Source organism: Tachyglossus aculeatus (genome assembly GCF_015852505.1).
Source record: "Tachyglossus aculeatus isolate mTacAcu1 chromosome 12 unlocalized genomic scaffold, mTacAcu1.pri SUPER_6_unloc_3, whole genome shotgun sequence".
Taxonomy (NCBI): domain Eukaryota; kingdom Metazoa; phylum Chordata; class Mammalia; order Monotremata; family Tachyglossidae; genus Tachyglossus; species Tachyglossus aculeatus.
The window spans coordinates 7978780-7985734 of NW_024044830.1; positions in this window are offsets into that span (position 1 = coordinate 7978780).

The following is a 6955-nucleotide window of genomic DNA, read 5'->3' on the forward strand; positions in this document are numbered from 1 at the left end:
CTCCTTTGCGGGCTTCTCCTCCCCTTCCAATCCCCTTACTGTAGGGGTTCCTCAAGGGTCAGTGCTCGGTCCCCTTCCGTTCTCTATATACATTCACTCCCTTGGTGAACTCATTCATTCCCACGGCTTCAACTATCATCTCTACGATGATGACAACCAGATCTACATCTCTGCCCCTGCTTCTCTCCCTCCCTTCAGGCTCGTGTCTCCTCCCGCCTTCAGGACATCTCCATCTGGATGTCTGCCCGCCACCTAAAACTCAACATGTCCAAGACTGAACTCCTTGTCTTCCCTCCCATACCCTGCCCTCTCCCTGAATTTCCCATCTCTGTTGACGGCACTACCATCCTTCCAGTCTCACAAGCCCGCAACCTTGGTGTCATCCTCGACTCTGCTTTCTCGTTCATCTCTCACATCCAATCCGTCACCAAAACCTGCCGGTCTCAGCTCCACAACATTGCCAAGATCCGCCCTTTCCTCTCCATCCAAAACGCTACCCTGCTCGTTCAAGCTCTCATCCTATCCCATCTGGACTACTGCATCAGCCTTCTCTCTGATCTCCCATCCTCGTATCTCTCTCCACTTCAATCCATACTTCATGCTGCTGCCCGGATTATCTTTGTCCAGAAACGCTCTGGGCATGTTACTCCCGTCCTCAAAAATCTCCAGTGGCTACCAATCAATCTGCGCATCAAGCAGAAACTCCTCACCCTGGGCTTCAAGGCTCTCCATCACCTCGCCCCCTCCTACCTCACCTCCCTTCTCTCCTTCTACAGCCCAGCCCGCACCCTCCCGCTCCTCCGCCGCTAATCTCCTCCACCGTACCTCGTTCTCGCCTGTCCCGCCATCGACCCCCGGCCCACGTCATCCCCCTGGCCTGGAATGCCCTCCCTCTGCCCATCCGCCAAGCTAGCTCTGTTCCTCCCTTCAAGGCCCTACTGAGAGCTCACCTCCTCCAGGAGGCCTTCCCCGACTGAGCCCCTTCCTTCCTCTCCCCCTTGCCCCCCTCTCCATCCCCCCATTTTACCTCCTTCCCTTCCTCACGGCACCTGTATATATGTACACGTTTGTACATATTTATTACTCTATTTATTCATTTATTTATTTTACTTGTACATATCTATTCTATTTATTTTATTTTGGTAATATACTTGGTTTTGCTCTCTGTCTCCGCCTTTTAGACTGTGAGCCCACTGTTGGGTAGGGACTGTCTCTATGTGTTGACAACTTGTACTTCCCAAGCGCTTAGTACAGTGCTCTGCACACAGTAAGCACTCAATAAATACGATTGATGATGATGATGATGATGTTCATCCTAGGACAAGGGCATTATCTTGCTTTGTGAGTTTCTCACTGAATGTTTTTAATCCCTGTCTGAAATCAGGACCTATCATGATGCCCAAGGAAATCTTACAGGAAATGCCCAACGTCTCCACGGCGAGGGAATTCCTCCTGCTGGGATTCTCGGAGATCCGAGAGCTGCAGCTGGTCCACGCCGCACTGTTCCTCCTGGTCTACCTGGAGGCCCTGACGGGAAATCGCCTTATCGTCGCTGTCAACGCCCTCGACTGGCACCTCCACACCCCCATGTACTTCTTCCTCAGAAACCTGTCCGTCCTCGACCTCTGCTACAACTCTGTCACCATCCAACAATCCATCCACAACTCTCTGACCGACAGTAGATCCATTTCCTTCCTTGGCTGTTTCACACAAGTCTTTGTGGTTTTCTTTGCAGTTGCAGAACACTTTGTCCTCACGGTGATGTCCTATGATAGCTACGCTGCCATCTGCCTCCCCCTACGCTACGAGGTCGTCATGAACAGAGTGGCCTGTGGCAAGTTGGCAGCCTCCTCGTGGCTCAGTGGGGACCTGTTTGGAATGTTGTTTTCGGCTTCGACCTTCTCACTGTCCCTTCTGCGCGTCCAACGTCGTCCAGCAGTTTTTCTGTGACGTCCCTCTCCCCTGCTGAAGATCACCTGCTCCGAGGACCACGTCGCCATCGACGTGAGCATCACGGCCACGTTAGCATTAGGCTTTGTCTGCTTCATTCTCATCATCGTCTCATATGTGCGCATCTTCAGGGCCGTTCTGAGGATGCCAGCCACCGAGGGCCGGGCCAAAGCCTTCTCCACCTGCCTGCCTCACCTCGTCGTCATCAATCTCTTCGTCATGACTTATTTCTGTCCTTACTTGAAGCCACCCTCAGATTCCCCCTCAGTACTGGACCTTCTGATGTCCGTGTTGTGCACAGTGGTTCCCCCCAACTTGAACCCCTTCATCTACAGCCTGAGGAACAGGGAAGTGAAGGCCACCCTGGGGAGGGGGCTAGGCAGGGAATGGCTTCTATCCTGGGGACAGTTCACTATTCCTTGCACGCTGAAGTTAACAGGGCTACAGTGAATGACCCCAGCATCTTTCAGAGACGGGATCTGTGTGTGTTTCACCAACGGACCACCCAGGGGGAAGGGGAAACCATCTATAACACTTAGAATAAGCTTCTCGTTTCCACAGACAGATTGGGTCAGACTGGATTCGTCTTCTGACTCCTGAGCTGAAGGAGGAGGGCACAAGTCTCAATGGAAGGTGAAATCAAAGTCGTACCTTTGTCAGTCAGAACTGATTTTCCCCGAGAAATAATGTCATCGGTGGGGGACTAAGTTCTGAATTGACTCATCTCCCCGCTGTGGAGCCCCACCTGAAAATTCTAAACTTTACACCACCCAATTACCAAGTTGCAGAATGTACCTTGTTCCTATTTTTGCATTCCTTAAGAGTGTTTCATGACTAAATGCACGCGCGCATGTGTGTGCGTGTGTGTGTGTGCCTGTATGCAAGTGCACAGTATGACTCAAACAAAAGTAATTTTGCCTAGAGCAATTAATTAATTTTTTGTTTTGTTTTGTTTTGTTCTACTGGCACTCAGAGTGATCAATCAATCAGTTAATCAATGCTTTTTGTGCTTTTTTTTCCTAACGGTATTTTTTAAGCATTTACTATATGACAGGCACTGTACTAAGCACTTGGATAGATACAAGTTAATCATGTTGGACACAGTCCTTGTCCCCTCCTGGGGTTCAATGTCTTAGTCCCTATTTTACAGATGAGGTAACTGAGGCCCAGAGAAGTGAAGTGATTTTTCCAAGATCACACAGCAGGCAAGTGGCAGAACTGGGATTAGAACCCATGTCTCCCAGACCCGTGCTCTATCCACTAAGCCACTAATGCACCACACCTTCTGAAGTGGAGTTTTACCAGCATCACTAATTGCTCAGGACTAACTCTCAAACTACAAGAAAAGATCAGCGAAGCAGCATTGCCTAGTGGAAAGAGCACGATCTCAGAAGTCAGAAGCTCTGCCAATTCTGTGCTATGTGACTTTGGGGAAGTCAGTTCATTTCTCCATTCCTCAGTTTCCTCATCTGTAAAATGAGGATTCAATACTTGTCTTCCCCCCTCCCCTACTTAATGAAGGTATTTGTTAAACGCTTACTATGTGATAATGATGATGTTAAGCATTTTTAAGCGCTTACTATGTGCAAAGCACTGTTCTAAGCGCTGGTAAGATACAAGGTGATCAGGTTGTCCCACGTGGGGCTCACAGTCTTCATCCCCATTTTACAGATGAGGTAACTGAGGCACAGATAATTTAAGTGGCTTGCCCAAGGTCATACAGCTGACAAGTGGCTGAGGCAGGATTCGAACCCATGATCTCTGACTCCCAAGCCCAAGCTCTTTCCACTGAGCCACGCTGCTTTGAGCCCCATGTGGAACCTGATTGTTTTGTACCTACCCCTGTGCTTAGAACAGTACTTGTCACATAGTACGTGCTTAACGATTTCCATGAACAATGACGTTCTGGATGGTAGTCAGTCTCCCAGCATCAAAATTATACTCACTTGAACACTACTGTGTGGGATGGTGTGCAGAGTTCCGCACGCAGCAACCATTCAATAAATACAATCGATTGATTGATTGAATGAGTGATTGATGAAAGGAGAATGAGCAACAGCAGATTACCCAAACAGCTACTGAATGAAAAGCAGAAACTGAGAAACGGAAAAGAACAAAACAAGGAGGCAGACGGCAGAGCAACGTCGCAGACGATATTTCATCCTGTAGACCAGTTTCAAGGACCAAGAACCACATGACCAGATGGTTCGCATGCTGCCCTGGCACTGAGGTCCCTTGGTCTGGCCCTCGAGCTTGTGTTCCAGGGATTCTCCTCAGAGTGGCGGCTGCTTTATCTTGTGGAACGGGGTCCATCTGGTGAAAGCACCTCAGTGTCCGCGGGAGAGCGGAGGGGTGCTGAGGGCTCCTCGATGTCCCTCTATGGCTGACCGAACCCAGGAGTCCGAGGGGAGACGGTGACCATCCCAGCCTGGCAGAGGTCGGCGACCCCCAGACCCACGCTGCCCCCGGTGACTGTGCCATGGGGTCGGGATGGAGAAGTGGGGAGAGGCCAGTAGCCCATAGTGGGTTTGTTGAGAATCTCGCAGTCAGACCAGCACGCATCTGCTATTTGTTCTAGGACACCCTCCTCCATCGTCTCGCTGACATCCCTTGATCGGCCCTACATCATCCCTCCGTCGTCCCTTCATCAACTCCCCATCATCCTTCCATCGCCCTTAGACTGTCATCTCGTTGTGGGCAGGGAACGCGTCTACCAAATCTGTCGGATTTTCCTCACCTTATCGCTTTAGTCCAGTGCTCCTCACATAGTAAATGCTCAGTAAGTGCTCAGAAATACCTTCGATTAATCATTTCCCCCAGCCCTCTGCCAAACCCAAGGCAACGCATGTAATTGGAGTCCAACTCCAGACCCTTCCCTGTTTAGCCAGACTTCACTCTGTAGTTCATTTTCCTCATAAAGAGACAGCTTCCATCGGATTCCCTGGACCTGCAGCTTTGTATGTGTGTGTGTGCATGTGTGTGCATGCTCAGGGCAGGGTAGGAGAATCAGGGAACAAATCCTAGACTTTAGGGAAGGGGGACTTCTGGGTAGGGGACAGTGGCGAATGTTCTCCATATCTCCATACAAACCAGGTTTGGCGGTCAGGGAAGAGCCGAATGAGTGACCAGATACATTTATGGGTGTATGCGTCTACCAACTTGCTTGTACTGTACTCTCCCAAGTGATTAGCACAGTGCTCTGCACACAGCGAGCGCTCGATAAATACGATTGACTCTGTGCGACTGTCCATCAAGACTGACGAGCGGGAGTGAGCGAGAATACGTGTGAGGGCATTATATGTTTGGATACATGTATGTTCAGCTGTAATTTTGTTTATGAGAATGAATTTTTGTGCTTCAGGGTGCCTTGTAGGGTTGGTATATCCTTGCCTTTTGAGTTCCCTGGGGGCTGTATAAACACCGTTATTACTATTACCAGTCAGTCCAGCTTAGTACTGGACTCTGCACACAGTAAGCGCTCAATAAGATTGAATGAATGAATATTTATTGAGCTCAGAGCAGACCTCTGTGCGTAGAGCACTGTACTAATTCTTGGGATAGTACAATATAACAGACACGTTCCCTACCCACCATGAGTTTCCAGTCTCTGTACATATCCGTAATTTATTTTATATTAACACCTTTATCCCCCTTTTGACTGTAAGGTTGCTGTGGGAGGGAAAAGGTCTACCAACATTACATTGTATTCTCCCAAGTATTTGGTACAGTGCTCTGCACACAGTAAATGCTCAAAATGCGAATTCTAAATTGATCGATTGATTGACACTACAACTTCTACTAGGGCTTTTGCTGCTTTTACTGCTATTACAGTGACTGCTTGCCCTTCTTATATCTTTGTCATCTTGTTGTCCCCACTTGGAGAACTATGGTGTCAATCCTTCTTTGGAATTCACACCTTGTGACATGGAAGTCTTTTACCGAGTTTCTGGGTCATTTTGTTATTGATAACTCTCTTCTAATTTACCATAGGTTGCTCTTCCCATAGGCTCACACGGCAAAACTCCTGTTGAATTATTCGCCTCCTCAACATTTTTGTTCTGTGCAGGGAGTCATCATCACCTAGCAATGACCAACATCTCCACGGTGAGGGAATTCATCATCAATCCGTATTTATTGAGCGCTTACTGTGTGCAGAGCACTGTACTAAGCTCTTGGGAAGTGCAAGTTGGCAACATATAGAGACAGTCCCTACCCAGTAGTGGGCTCACAGTCTAAAAGGGGGAATCCTCCTGCTGGGATTCTCAGAGGCTCTGGAGCTGCAGCTGGTCCACGCCGCGCACTTTTTCTTGGTCTAACTGGCGGCCCTGATGGGAAAGCTCCTCATCGTCGCCTTCACCGCCCTCGACTGGCGCCTCCACACCCCCATGTACTTTTAACTCAGGCACCTGTCCCGTCCTTGACTTCTGTCTCATCTCTGTCACCGAGCCCAACTCCATCCACAACTCTCTGACCGACAAGAGATCATCTCCCTAGTGGGCTGCTGCAGTTCAGGTCTTCTCCGTGCTCTAGTTTTTTACCTCAGAGATGTTGGTCCTCACGGCTATGTCCTATAAACCGCTACGCCTCAATGTGCCTCCCCGTGGAGCTACGAGGTCGTCTTGGCTTGAGGGGCCTGAGGGAAGATGGCCACCACCTCATTGGCTCAGCGGAAGCCTGTTTGGGGTCTTGCTTTCAGCTTTGACCTTCTCCTGTCCTTCAGTGGGTCCAACATCGTCAGGCAGCTTTTCTGTGACGTCCCATCCCTGCTGCAGATCACCTGAACCCAAGGGACTGTGTCGCTGTCGGACGTGAGCGTCACCACCGGCGTGGCATTACGTGTCATCTGCTTCATTCTCATCGTCGTCTCTTACGTGCGCATATTCCCGGGCCGTGCTGAGGATCCCGGCTCACCGAGGGCCGGGCCAAAGCCTTCTCCACCTGCCTGCCCTCAACTCATTGTCACCACTGTTTTCCTCTCTGCGGGTGTACTTGTTTACATCAAGCC